At 38.5% G+C, this 15,593-nt stretch overlaps 1 long non-coding RNA gene across 2 annotated transcripts in view; it reads left to right on the top strand.

Annotated features, from left to right (window-relative positions):
* The window catches only part of LOC147380060 (uncharacterized), a 64,703-nt gene extending 60,413 nt beyond the window's left edge, over nt 1–4,290 (top strand). For both annotated transcript variants that reach the window (XR_015169086.1, XR_015169087.1), the window contains exons 3-4: nt 2,716–2,865; nt 4,149–4,290. This is a non-coding gene — a long non-coding RNA (uncharacterized LOC147380060). The remainder of the gene's footprint in view (nt 1–2,715; nt 2,866–4,148) is intronic.
* Nucleotides 4,291–15,593: the final 11,303 nt, after the last annotated feature.

Here is a 15,593-nt window from a genome sequence, read left to right as displayed (position 1 = left end):
TACATGATTTTGTGTGTGTGTGTTGTGCTGATAACACATATCCATTTTTTTCTTTCTGTATTATAGTCTAAATATAAATTATGAGCCCTTTTCTCCTGTCTATAATTACTTTAATTAGATAGTTTATAATGCCATATCTGTTCAGCCTGTTCTTTTCTGGAGTAAATGACCCTACATTCAGTTCAGTTCAGTTCAGTCGCTCAATCGTGTCCGATTATTTGTGACCCCATGAATCACAGCACATCAGGCCTCCCTGTCCATCACCACCTCCCGGAGCTCACTCAAACTCATGTGCATCGAGTTAGGGATGCCATCCAGCCATCTCATCCTCTGTCGTCCCCTTTTCCTCCTGCCCCCATTCCCCCCCAGCATCAGGGTCTTTTCCAGTGAGTCAACTCTTTGCATGAGGTGGCCAAAGTATTGGAGTTTCAGCTTTAGCATCAGTCCTTCCAATGAACACCCAGGACTGGTCTCCTTTAGGATGGACTGGTTGTATCTCCTTGCAGTCCAAGGGACTCTCAAGAGTCTTCTCCAACACCACAGTTCAAAAGCATCAATTCTTCGGCACTCAGCTTTCTTCACAGTCCAACTCTCACATCCATACATTACCCTACATTATCAACCTCTAAATACTTCCCAATTGCCTTATAGGTAAATAGTCCTCTTTCCCAAAGGAGTTACTACAATCACCAGTTCTTTCCACTCAGGATAGAACATGAGCCCCTGACTAACTCTTAGAAGTGACAGAGATTCCATACTTTCCACAGCTGACTCTTATCTGTCTGCTTGTCTGCCTATCTATTATCTATCTATCTATTCACATGTGGTTGATCTAAAATACACACCATATCCCAATTTCAATTGAAGTTTATACATATAGTATTTATGTGATGAATCAATTAAGAAAACACAAGTTTGGACCTTACTATAGAAAGGGGAGGGGGGAGAGAGGAGGCTATGAACAATATCCTAAGATCCAACTAAGGAAATACACAGCAAAATAAATGCATATCAAGGCATAAATCCTGGGACTTCCCTGATGGTCCAGTGGCTAAGACTTTGTGCTCCCAATGCAGGGGGCCCAGGTTTGATCTCTGGTCAAGGAACTAGATCCCACAAGCCGAAACTAAGAGTTCATATGCTGCAACTAAAGAACCCATATGCCACAAGGAAGATTAAAGATCCTGAGTGCCACAACTAAGACCCAGAACAGCCAACTAAATAAATTAATAAGTTAAAAAAGACATAAATCCCGCCTCAGCTAGGCAGTAACCAGAGACTGATGAACAACACAGCCTTGCCAGATAAAACCCTACTTTGTACAGTAGCTATTTTAACTACTGTTACTAGTCACAAGCAAACAGCATCTGTTGTTGCCATAACAACAGATATATGGATTGTATTCAAGGACTTATAATTTGTCCTGGACTGTATTCAAAGACTTATAATATAGTCCTTGTGTTTTAACTGGACACTGGACTGTATTCAAGAACATAATTTGTCTAACAAAAATTAAGGCAAAAACTAGACTATACAATTTAGAGCCTAAATATGGCAACACTCATTTATAGAAGTTGGATTTAGAGGAAGTTAATCACAGCTGATTGTCCTGTCCTGGCCTAAAGAAGTTTGCAGCTCCCATCTTATTCAACTTTTTAAGACTGGACAAATCTGAGGGTCTGGACTTGAATCCCTGTTCTGGTACTAATTAATGAATTGTGGAAAGCTGGACAAATTCAATTTCTAATGCCACCTTATGAAATAGAGATTATAATCTTATATACTTTATATCAGTGGTTGTCAGCTGGGCCAATTTTGGTTGTTACAACTGGGAGGGTGCTGCTGCTGCTAAGTCACTTCAGTCCTGTCCGACTCTGTGCGACCCCATAGACAGCAGCCCACCAGGCTCCCCTGTCCCTGGGATTCTCCAGGCAAGAACGCTGGAGTGGGTTGCCATTTCCTTCTCCAATGCATGAAAGTGAAAAGTGAAAGTGAAGTCACTCAGTCATGTCTGACTCTTTGCAACCCCACGGATTGCAGCCCACCAGGCTCTTCCGCCCATGGGACTTTTCCAGGCAAGAGTACTGGAGTGGGGTGCCATTGCCTTCTCCAGGGAGGGTGCTACTGGTATCTAAGTCAGTAGAGTCAGGGATTCTTTGAGACATCGTGCAATGCATTGGCTAGTCGCCACAACAAGGAATTATCCAGCCTGAAATATCAATAGGCTAATGTTGAGAAACTGCATATTAGGACAGGGCTGGCCTTTGGTCAGCATGTACACTGGTGCTGCTCTCATTATAAGTATTGTTAATAATCTGAAGTCACTCCTTTTTTTCCATTCATCATTTTCTGGTGCTATACTGTGGTTGCTTGTGGGGAGGAAGGAAGTGGTAAAGTATGATAATGATGAACAGTAAATTCCACATATAAGTAAAATGCCACAGGAATAGTAACTTATCAAGGAAAATCTGCTGATTAGCTCTTTAAAGTATCTCCAACCCTTTAACTCCAAATACTATTTTCATGATTGTTTTACCTGTTCTGAGAACTTCCTTCAGAATTAGCAACTAAGGGCAAGACCTTAAAGTGAACTCCATCAGATACGTAATATTAACATACAAAATCCCCAAATCCCCGTATGCAATTTCTTTCTTGCATTCTTTATTTAATCAGACATGTTGTACTGATATTTTGTTTGTTTGTTTGTTTGTTTAGTCACTAAGTGGTGTCTGACTCTTTGTGACCCCCATGGACTGTAGCCCACCAGGCTTTTCCGACCATGGGATTCTTCAGGCAAGAATACTGGAGTGGGTTGCCATTTCGTTGTCCAGGAGATGGCATCTTATATAAAATGTCATTTTAAAGGTAATAAAAATAAAAAAATATTTACACAGTCACTGAATTAATAATGCAATCTGAAAGAGCAAAAGGATATAAATGTTGTGCTACATCCCTGAAGATTAGTAAGCCATTAAATGAATGACTTCAATGATGCTTTGGGTAACTCAAGGTCTATTTGGTTTGTATCAGGACTTTTGGTTAATGAAGAAAAACTGAACTACTTAACAAAGGTGGAAAAATGGATTTTAGTTAAAGATTAATATCAGATCAGCTAAGCTTTACTGAGCTCACATATGAACAGTTTAAGAGCACTGACTCCACTGATTTTAAGACAGAGTCAAAGTGCAGTACCAGTGCTAGCAGCAGCATCATCACAAGAGAAAGCGTTGGAAATGCAAAGCCTCAGGCTTCAGCCCAGGTCTGCTGAATCAGGAACTCTAAGGATGAGTCCAGCCACGAGGGTGTGATCATAGTCCTCCCAGCGACTTGGATGCACACTGAAGTTTGTGAACTACTATAGAAGAAACAAGCAAAACAAACAAAAGGGAAGCTGCTTTCCATGGACTCCTCAAAGTAAATAATTTTACATGGATTTATTTTCCATTCCTCAAGGAGGATGCCACCCAGGTCCACTCTGCTGAGGAGTCTTTAACTCAAATACAAGGGATTCACTTAACTAAAGTTTTACCCTCAACTAGACTTTTAGTCCAACTGATAATAGAAGAGAGCTTGGTGACCACCACACAAGATGTACTCTTGCTACAGCACAGGGAGCATCACCTGGTATATGAAAAAAGGGAAGAATTCTGGGCTTGAACAAAGTCTCTATCACTTATTGTTAAGTGACTTTGAGCGAATTATATTATCCATATATTTTCCTCAAAGTTCTGATCTATTAAAAGAGGTCAATTTATAGGATTTTAATAATCCATAACATTAGGTAAGTGTCTGTTACATACATTTTCTAAAGAGAGAAATGAAACTCTCAAGAGGAATGGCTGTTATGGCCAGCTAAATCATTGTCTCTTTATATAGATGAGCGATTCTCTCTAGATACTGAGAGATCTCTACAGACCCTCTAGGAAAGCCAAATTATCAGAGGATGGCATAGTGAACACAGATTCAGAAAAGGGAAATTATTTACATAAGTGTTTTACAGTTCATGCTAAGATGGCTTAATACATCCACCTCTGCAGTAATAGCTACCAATTAATTAGTTCTTAGTGTTAGGCACTGTATGAACACTCTATACATATTCACACATTTACTCCTTTCCACAACCTATTTTCCCTGTCTTATGCATGCAGAAACTGAGGCACACAGACTGTACAAAACTTGTGCAAACTCACATGACAACCAAGTGGCAGGCATGGATAGGAATGAAACAGTGGAGACCAGAGCTTGCCTGTTCAGCACCTATGCTAGGAATGCAGCTTCCTGGTTTAAGCCCGAAAGGTAAGTTGCTGTTCTGAGCCTACTAATTACTCTTGGCTTTGAATCTTCTTGCTCCTCTGCTTTTTCTCTTAGCTATCATAACTATCTCCCAGGTTTGGAAGAATTCCCAGCCAGGGTTTCCATTCAGGTGTCCATTCATGAGTATGCAGTTATTGACTTACTGGATGGCAGTGGAAACTTCTCTTTATGATTTCAGCCCCGATAAAGATAAATGAAGGCCAAACAGGAAAAAAAGCTGAAGTAAACATTGCATTTTGATATGGACAAAATCAGCACAGTGTTAACCCTTCCAACTTTTTTTTTATTCTTAAACTTTTTAATCTCAAGTTGAGGAAAGAAAAGCTTTATTTCGTGAAGACCTCGGGAGATTTAGTTTTGTGGCAAATCTTTAAGTTTGTGGGTCATGATAATAGTTTTAAAAGCAGTTGAGAAAGATAGAGAGAGAAAGACAAGAGATTGACATTCAGTTCAGTTCAGTTCAGTCACTCAGTCGTGTCTGACTCTTTGTGACCCCATGAATCTCAGCACCCCAGGCCTCCCTGTCCATCACCAACTCCCGGAGTTCACTCAGACTCAGGTGCATTGAGTCAGCGATGCCATCCAGCCATCTCATCCTCTGTCGTCCTCTTCTCCTCCTGCCCCCAATCCCTCCCAGCATCAGAGTCTTTTCCAATGAGTCAACACTTCGCATAAGGGGGCCAAAGTACTGGAGTTTCAGCTTTAGCATCATTCCTTCCAAAGAAATCCCAGGGCTGATCTCCTTCAGAATGGACTGGTTGGATCTCCTTGCAGTCCAAGGGACTCTCAAGAGTCTTCTCCAACACCACAGTTCAAAAGCATCAATTCTTCGGTGCTCAGCCTTCTTCACAGTCCAACTCTCACATCCATACATGACCACTGGAAAAACCATAGCCTTGACTAGACGGATCTTTGTTGGCAGAGTAATGTCTCTGCTTTTCAATATGCTGTCCAGGTTGGTCATAACTTTTCTTCCAAGGAGTAAGTGTCTTTTAATTTCATGGCTGCAGTCACCATCTGCAGTGATTTTGGAGCCCAAAAAAATAAAGTCTGACACTGTTTCCACTGTTTCCCCATCTATTTCCCATGAAGTGATGGGACCAGATGCCATGATCTTCGTTTTCTGAATGTTGAGCTTTAAGCCAACTTTTTCACTCTCCACTTTCACTTTCATCAAGAGGGTTTTCAGTTCCTCTTCACTTTCTGCCATAAGGGTGGTGTCATCTGCATATCTGAGGTGATTGATATTTTTCCCGGCAATCTTCATTCCAGCTTGTGCTTCTTCCAGCCCAGTGTTTCTCATGATATACTCTGCATATAAGTTAAATAAGCAGAGTGACAACATACAGCCTTGACGTACTCCTTTTCCTATTTGGAACCAGTCTGTTGTTCCATGTCCAGTTCTAACTGTTGCTTCCTGACCTGCATACAGATTTCTCAAGAGGCAGGTCAGGTGGTCTGGTATTCCCATCTCTTTCAGAATTTTCCACAGTTTATTGTGATCCACACAGTCAAAAGCTTTGGCATAGTCAATAAAGCAGAAATAGATGTTTTTCTGGAACTCTCTTGCTTTTTTGATGATCCAGCAGATGTTGGGAATTTGATCTCTGGTTCCTCTGCCTTTTCTAAAACCAGCTTGAACATCAGAAAGTTCACAGTTCATGTATTGCTGAAGCCTGGCCTGGAGAATTTTGAGCATTACTTTACTAGCATGTGAGATGAGTGCAATTGTGTGGTAGTTTGAGCATTCTTTGGCATTGCCTTTCTTTGGGATTGGAATGAAAACTGACCTTTTCCAGTCCTGTGGCCACTGCTGAGTTTTCTAAATTTGCTGGCATATTAAGTGCAGCACTTTCACAGCATCATCTTGCAGGACTTGAAATAGCTCCACTGGAATTCCATCACCTCCACTAGCTTTGTTCGTAGTGATGCTTTCTAAGGCCCACTTGACTTCACATTCCAGGATGTCTGGCTCTAAGTGAGTGATCACACCACCGTGATTATCTTGGTCATGAAGACCTTTTTGGTACAGTTCTTCTGTGTATCTTGCGACCTCTTCTTAATATCTTCTGCTTCTGTTAGGTCCATACCATTTCTGTCCTTTATCGAGCCCATCTTTGCATGAAATGTTCCCTTGGTATCTCTAATGTTTTTGAAGAGATCTCTGCTGCTGCTACTGCTGCTAAGTCGCTTCAGTCGTGTCCAACTCTGTGGGACCCCATAGATGGCAGCCCACCAGGCTCCCCCATCCCTGGGATTCTCCAGGCAAGAACACTGGAGTGGGTTGCCATTGCCTTCTCCAGAAGAGATCTCTAGTCTTTCCCATTATGTTGTTTTCCTCTATATCTTTGCATTGATCGCTGACAATGAGATTGACATTACACTTAGTCTATTCTAAACCTTTATTTTTCTTTTCAAAAGGAAAGTAATACTTCACAATAATACAGGAAAATGCATAATATGTTAAAACTGTACTTACCTATACTAATTAACTTTTGTAATTCATGGTATAGATGACCCTAGTCCTTGAATCAGCTGTTCTTGAAAAATGTTGTGATGATCAAACCTCTATGATAGGGCCCAGTCTGAGCATGAAGGAGTAGTGGTCAAGTGAACACTGGAGTCAGTGAGTAAAAGAAGTGCGCCAGCTGGAGTGTTCATTGCTGAATTTGCTATGGGAGTAGAGAATATGGTAAACCTCCCTGGCAGTGAAACTGTACAAGTTGAAAACCCTGCTCTAGTTATCTCATGGAATGCACATAAAGCAGCATCTGATCACAATCATCAGCAGCATAGTAAATTAGGAAAGGGACATTTCATTAAAAATATTCACTGATTACATAGATCATTTCAGGTAATCTTCCAATTTTCTGGGGATACAGCAGTGAACAGAACACAATGTCAGTCCACAAAGAACTTAAATTCTTAGTAATCATCAATGAGGGAATCCCTGGTGGCTCAGTGGTAAAGAATCCACCTGCCATTGCAGGAGACACAGGTTTGATCCCTGGGTTGTGATGATCCCCTGCAGCAGGAAATGGCAACCCACTTCAGTCTTCTTGCCTGGGAAATGCCATGGACTGAGGAGCCTGGTAGGCTACAGCCCATGGGGTTGCAAAGTCAGATATGACTTAGCAACTAAATGATAATAACAATCACCAATGAAACCACATAGCTGTAGGAAATAAAGTGGACATAACTACTCCCAAATCTCACACAATATAGAATCTGGAATTTATATCAGAATGTTTTATGTAACTGTCCTTGAAATGATACAGTTATAAAATCTTCATATTGCATAGTATCTTCTTCAGCAATATATGAGGATTTGCATAGGGATGGAACAGTCATTGAGATAGGATAAGTTTTGTCATCAGAAGTAAAGCACAATTTTGAAAACAGAAGAAAAGTAGGCGTGGATGCTCCTTGCTGCTGCTGTCCATGTTGTTTATAAAATCTGACTCTCAAGCTGCTCTTTCATTTGCCCCTTCTAGAATTTCCATAGGTACTCAGTCCAGTGAAAACATAACAAGAGAGGGAGACACCAAAACAGTAACACAAGCATTCATATTCAAGAGAATGTGATGGTCACCAAACTTTCATTCCTGTCTTATGCATAAATAAGACTTTGGCAAAAATGATTCATTGGGGTGAATTTTGAGAATTGTTGACTGAGGATATTAATAAATTTTTTCTTTGTTATATGAGAAAAGTTTAGTTATTCACAGCATAACAGTGCCAAGACAATATGAATTGAGTTATTCATTCATTCATTTTAATAACTATTAATAGACTTCTGCTTACCAGGTTATGAGTAATACAGGGGACACACTACTGAAAAAGAACATCACTGGGAGAACTAAACTATGGTGAAGATGAACAAGTTAAAAGAGTAATTACAATGGTTAAAAACAATTGCAAGCCATTATATTAATTTTCTAGAACTACCATAAGAAAGTACTGGTGGCTTAACACAACAGAAATTAATTCTCATACAGTTTTGAGGGCTAGAGGTTAGGGATCAAGTCATCAGCAAGGCCACACTCCTTTTGAAGATTCCAGAGAAAAATTCTTCCCTACCTCTTCCTAATTTCTGAGTTTCTGAGTAGACATAAGTTTTGGGAAGAAATTATTCAACCTACCACAGGTGTATGTATGATTTGCAGAAAGAAAAAATATTTTGCTCTAACTGGAGAGATATTTATAAAATACGAGGAAAGTGAAAGTGAAGTCACTCAGCCGTGTCCAACTCTTTGCGACCCCATGGACTGTAGCCTATCATGCTCCTCCGTCCATGGGATTTTCCAGGCAAGAGTGCTGGAGTGGATTGCCATTTCCTTCTCCAGGGGATCTTCCCGACCCAGGAATCAAACCCAGGTCTCTTGCATTGTAAGCAGACACTTTACCATCTGAGCCACCAGGGAAGCCTCTCACAAATAAAATAAATCATCATTTTTAGGTAAAGAAGAAACACAGGTTATAAACTGATAGTTGAGAAGACTGAGCACAGAGAGGTCATTTGTCCTATCTCATACAGCTCAACAGAGAGAGCTCTGAATTTTAAAGACAATTGCATTTTTTTTTAAATATAAATGTGAAGTGGGTCACTATTAGGTTCAGTATAAAGTGTTTTTTACAAGTTTTAATAATTTATGCATGGAAACTTTCATCTGTTCAGATACAAACCCCAAATCTCATTTTAGGTAATAGTTGCTATTACTCAAGTAATGCTTTAGTCAAAGCCATAGGAGAAACTTCCTCTGACTGATAGACGTGGTAATGGATAATGGTAGAGATAATGAAATATCAAACACTGAAGCAAAAAGAATATTAACTATCTTTATCAACAAATCAGATAAACAACCCTATCTACAGTGTTGGCTATATATCTAGAAAGTTCATGGTAAAATATTTGTGAAATATTGCTAGCAGAGTAGAGAAGTTGGACCACTGCAGACACAGAGACCATATAGCAGTAAGGTTTTAAATAAGGAAAGGTCAGAAATGAAGAGTAAGTTGATTTATGTCTATAGGATAGGCTTTAGAATTGAATATAATAGCATTTTTTTTTTGCTTATAGAGATAATAAGGCAGAGGTTTAATAGATGAGATAATATTTCTAATAGACAAGAACAATATAAAATGGAAGCAAAAATAAAATGTTTTGAGCCCATACTACATCTCTGACAGCTTAGTTTTTTCTCAGGTAAACCTGTTACAGATGAAAAAAACTGAACGTCAGAAGTCATGCAAGTTGCTAGTAAATGGTAAAACTGGGATCCTTGCACAATAATAAAGAACATTAATCAAACAAATTGAGATAGGAAGAATGGGAAACTGGATGGCAGAGAAACAGAAGGAAATTACTAGTCTCATTATATTGAAGGATGTGGTAGAAATTCGCTAAAATCTTGATTTTCCTTCTTGGACACACAGAAAGACCCCGTCTCCTAGTTCCTTCTAAAGTAAGTTTAAGTCCTCTACAGTAAGTTTAAGACCAGATAATTGAGTTCTGGCCAATGAAATATGGAATGTGGCCAAATCAATGTATGCTATTTTGGGATCTGCTTTTAAAATGCTGCATGAGATTTTACAATCTCTCTGCTCATTGGCTAACTGAATGACAGCAGAGACCACCAAGTTGAGCCTGAAGGATAGCAAAGACACTAGATAGACGATTCCTGGATCCCTGAGTTGTTACTTGGTAGAGAGTCACCCAAAAGAACTACCTGAGTGGCACTGAGGTGTGATATGAATAAGAAATAAAATTTTATTGTGTCAAGCTATTAAAACTTGGGGGTTATTTGTTATGACACAGTGTTAATTGCTCTCAATAAATATCTTGACTTTGGGGGCTTCAAGAAAACTCATAGATTACTTGAGTTACCTACTACTCTTATTTTATAATGAAAAAGAGACAGAAATGAGAGTTACAACTTGCTGCAAGACACACAGCTAATTAGCATAACTTCTCAGGTGGCACTGGTGGTAAAGAACCCGCTGCCAATGCAGCAGACCTAAGAGACACAGATTCTACCCCTGGGTCAGGAAGATCCCCTGGAAGAGGCCATGGCAACCCACTCCGGTATTCTTGTCTGGAGAATCCCATGGACAGAGGAACTTGGCAGGCTATAGTCCTTAGGGTAGCAAAGAGTCGGACACAACTGAAGCAACTTAGCATGTAAGCAGACTATAGTTCAAAATTCACTCTATAGTTCTTGATTGAAAAAGCCAGTAGAAATGGCAAAGATTTTTAAAATAAAGACATTCTACAAATATATCCTTTTTTATTTCAGAATTTGACACCATAAATTAACCATACGATGATGTCCTTTGAACAATGTTAATTCTGGGAGAAGAAGAGAATTAATTAGTGTGTAGAAATGCAAACATTGACCTAGAGGTAATTGGATGTGAATATGATGCCAGGTAGACTCTGAAAGGAAATGAGAGTAGACAGAGAGACACTGAATTTCCTCTGAAAGAGGTTGTCCATAACAAGCAAAAAAGAAGAATAAACTCTTCTCACCTGGGGACATATCTCCTTGGAATCTGAGACATAATGGCATAATGAATGTCCAGAGAGGCTAGAGTTATAGGTAAGTTGGGGATAAATATTAGTATAACAATTCTAAAACAAATGATTGAAAAAGTGCCAGGACATGACAGCTATTCAAAGGAACTATGGATAAATTAGATTGGCAAAAAAGAAATAAAACAAAGTTTTGGGAGTGGAGTTGAATGAATTAAAACCACGACAAGTGTATTTCACTTTTGAGCAAAAGCTTTCATGTGCAGTGAGGAATGGAATGGTTGTTGGAAGGATTAGCAAATCTTGATTTTTGAGGATTAGAGAAAACTAAATTGTCTTTAAAAACAGATGTGAAGCAAAACAGGGAAAAAATGAAGAGCCTCATGTTCACTGAGGGAGAACCTCAATTAAGCAAATATTGAACCCATTCAAAAATCATTTCAAACATAATTCCAAACTTTGATGTTTGGCCTTTCATTTAGTTTTTGTAAAACACTAACCTTTGGTTTTTATTTTATCTGATTCCCTGGGTAGTCCTACTAAAATGAATCACTTTAGACCTGGACTTATTATCATGCATAATGTAAGGATTCTGTTTAGCAAAGGAAAAAAAAAAAACCACTAGTTTTTATTTAAGTGCCTTTAAAAAATCCTCAGTAGTTTCACTTAAGGGGAATGTTTTTAGGGAAGCTCAATATTTTTTGAGACTCCAAAGTGAAATGACTTTTTGAAATCAAAGCAGAGACAAGCTTCTTATCACCACTCATAATGGAAGACTCTCAACTTCAGACACAGCTTTCTCAGTCTTTATTTTAAACATTAACTATAAAGTCTGCAGCAGCTGATGGAATCTAATTTTGCCTAAAAAATTTATCCCTAGTAAATTAAGAATATTAACTAACTTACTAATAAAGTATAGCCTATCTGATTATAAATCATTAATGAACTATTTCACCTCTGTCTATCACACTCTCAATTTTCCCAATTACTATATATTCATATGAATTGCAGTAAATATTGGTTGTTGTTGATGACAATAATGGTAGTGGTATATATGACAGAAGTTCTGCATCTTTTTTGTTTCTGTTAGAACAACAGCTCTATATCCTTGGGAATGACCTGTTCCTCATTCCATGTGACTCTCTTTGAGCTCCTGATCAGAGCACATCTGCCCTCTTTCCGTTGGGTGTACATTTAACCATCAGTCACAACATTTCACCCTTCTGACCACAGAATTTGGCTTAGGGAAAGTCATATGACACAAGTTGTGCAAATCAGAATCTTTATACAGAACTTAATATTGATATTAAAGGAAAACCTTTATCTTTCCCTTTAAATTATGACCTTTAAAAAAAAATATGGTCCCACAGCTGCTGGTGACCATGGCTCTGTCATACAAAGAAGACCTTAAAAAAATTCTCAAGCAGGAGACTTAAACAATGCTGTTGTCCTTTTGTTTCAATTATGCATGTATTAAGTGTCTATTTCATATGAAAGACTAAGCTAGAGCTAATGAGACAGAAAAATAAATATGATATTACTTCTGTTAAATTTTCAGCCTAGTTAATAGTCTGTAATGTTTTAATCATCAGTTTATTCAAAAGAACCTAAATGAGAACATTTTTCCAGCTATTTTATATAGTGGTGATCAAATTGATAAACTTCTTGGTTTCATTGAGTTTATAGTTTATGGGGAGAAATACATTAATCAGAGACAGACACAGAAATATTTAGTTTTAAACTATGATCAATATTCTGAGGTAAATTCAGCATATTTGAATATTTATGTAAAAGAGGCATCTTACTAGATATTTGGTGGTGGGGTATGGCTTGGGGTAGTGCTGGTAAGGTGGTGATTTAGTGGACTTGAAGGCTACAGATAGAAGTAAACAAGGCCTAAATGTTTAAGGCTGCTGCTCAGTCCTAAAGACACATATGGCAGTCACAGCTCTAGAGAACGTATCCTGCCTTTGACTAAATGTTCAAGGTCTCCACTATCATTCTCCATCCTTTATGCTGACAGCCTTTGAGAGCCCACAGCAAAGGAGCAAAGGAGCCTGAGGCAGATGTGCTGCTGGGACACACTCTGGAAGTCAGTGGACTGTGGTCTTAAGCAGCAAGGTCTCAATACCCCTGGGACCAAGGAAGAGTGGGGATGGTCAGGAGAGTCATATCTCAGCCAATTGCCTCAGACCAATGGATGGTGAGGAATGTCTAACAATATTATAGTGTTCAATGGAGAAAAATGAGATTACTTTTCACCAGTGTAGCTAAAAATTGGAGTGGCTGTTATACATATTTGTCAAAAGCAAAATACATTATCAATTCCCAGGAAATAAAAATAAAATCTGTAATAAAATAAAGTGTAACCTTTTTTTTTTCCTTTTTCTCTTTTCCTTTGTGCTTCGTCTATTTTCACTTGCTGAGAGGATGCTATGCAAAGAGACCTTGCACCTGGCCAGTCCTTCAGACTAGAGTGTCTCATGAAAAAGAGCTGCTCCTGACATCTCAGCTCTGTGGCCAAGTGCAGATTCAAGATGGTGGCAACATGCAGAGATGCTGTGCCTGCACTGTGATCTGGAGAGTGAGCAGCCCCTGTGTGCTTACTCAGTCAAAGCTGTGTGGAACTCTTTGCGACCCAATGGACTGTAGCCCAGTAGGCTCGCCTGTCCATGGGCTCTCCCAGGCAGGAATACTAAAGTGGGTGCCATCTCCTTCACCAGGGGATCTTCCCAACTCAGGAATTGAACTCAAGTCTCCTGGATTGGCAGACAGGTTCTTTACCACTGGGCCACCAGGGAAGTCCTGAGCAGCACAGCTGTGCCCAACCCATGAGAACTTTGCCCCATCCCACAAGGTCCCTATAAAGCAGCCCTGCCAACAGCTGCAATCACAAGAAGCACATGCTCTAGAATGAGAGTGGCACCTCTTCATCCTCTGAAAAAAATAATACAACTTTTCCTTGCTTCTGAAACAAATGTGGCCTAGTTCTATTGCTGTGAGTGATGGAGGGCAGAAAGCCCCTTGTTGGGGACCCACTCGGCTGGGATACAATATATGGGATACAATCAGCATATAAAGTTGTACCACCTCAAAGGGAAGCAGGGAGGACTCCATTTCTTCTTACAGTATATAATTTGAGATTATAAGCCTGAGAGACACTGGACAAATACTTTGAGGGAACAGAGAAGATGAGTTTACTAAACATATACTACCCTCTATGGCAAGGTTGCTGGTCTGAGTTTTCTGCCATGAAAAACTGTCATAGGGCCTAACTTATAGTAAGCACTCACTCAATGTGTTGAATGGGTGAAAGATTACAGTGAGAAACAATTACATACTTATCATAGCAACTTTGCCTAAATTTCTAGGCAGAATATCATTTTCCTTTTCAGTCACTTCTCTCTTATCATCCCTTCATCAATCCCTATTAGGAAAAAAAAAATAGATTCTTTTGACTTCTTTCTTTACCTGAAAAACTGTATCAATAAAATAAATATCTTAATTACATTTCTAGTTATTTAGGAAGCTTCTTTTTTGGGTCATTATCACCTTCTAATCATGTTACCATTGCTATAGAGGAATTGCATTACCCTAATTCCTACCCAAAGAGCTAACAGAAACAGTGATGACAAGTATCAGCTTCATATCCAAAAGTGTGTGGTTATTGACTATTCATTATTCAGCATTGTGGAAGACTTTGATGAAGTTCTGCCTGAAAAGTTGAGAAAGCCATCTCTGATCAATGTTAAGTACTCACAAAGACTTGAAGGATCTAGATGTCAAATCAGCAAAGATGTGGGAAATACTCTAAAGAGAAGAAGGGAAATTAATAAAATTACATGCAGAGGAAAGTAGAGCTTGATTTTTAAGGATTCCTATAACTCTAGAGAATGTGAGCATTTTAATATGGTTTATAATGAACTTCAACAGTAACTTTCTAAGGGACTCTATTCTCCAATTTTTTCTATCCATTTCTATCTATACAGACTATAATCTGAAGAATATCCATATGGTAAATAAACTTTCCTCGTTAGAATGAATTTCTCTAACTTACAAGCTGGTGAAAGTTTTATATAATTGAAGATAGTAGAAAGGGAAAATAATAGCTTCAAGTCGAAATTTTAACTGTGAGGAAACTTCATTGAGTCAAATTGTGAAAATTCAGCTATTTGTGGTTATGAGATTCCTTTTATGATTATATTATACAATCCATGTTTATGCTCTTTAAAATCATGATAGCTCTTTACATAGCTCCTTTATCTTTTAAAAGCTTCAAAAGAATCACACAAGCAGATTGTAAGAAAAACTAAATTCAAAAGACACATAAAATGCCAATAAATAATTTTACATAAAAGAAAACAATTTAGAATGCAACAGTATGGGCAATTAGGGTCAATAGAAAGTAAAGACAAACAGCTTGAGGATTAAAGGAAGAATGAATATATAGACACAGAGGTTTTTACTTCCCTACCCATTCATCCACTTATCCATCCACTTATCTAGCCATCCACTGAATTCCAAACTCTGTCCACAATCCAGATTCATATTTTCAGATTAATATTTCTAGATATCGTTTGGACAACACTATCAAGACCTTTCAACTTTCTGTCTTATAAAATTGAAAGCATCAGCATTCATTTAATTTCTCAAATATCACAATATTGTAAAGTAATTATCCTCCAATTAAAATAATAAACAAAACAAAATCAAAAAATAATTTCTCAAATAAGAAACTTAGAATCAT

Source organism: Bos grunniens, chromosome 1 (genome assembly GCF_055505025.1).
Source record: "Bos grunniens cultivar Pamir isolate PY7600 chromosome 1, Bosgru_T2T1.0, whole genome shotgun sequence".
Classification (NCBI taxonomy): Eukaryota; Metazoa; Chordata; class Mammalia; order Artiodactyla; family Bovidae; genus Bos; species Bos grunniens.
This window is presented reverse-complemented; position numbering and strand designations above follow the sequence as displayed.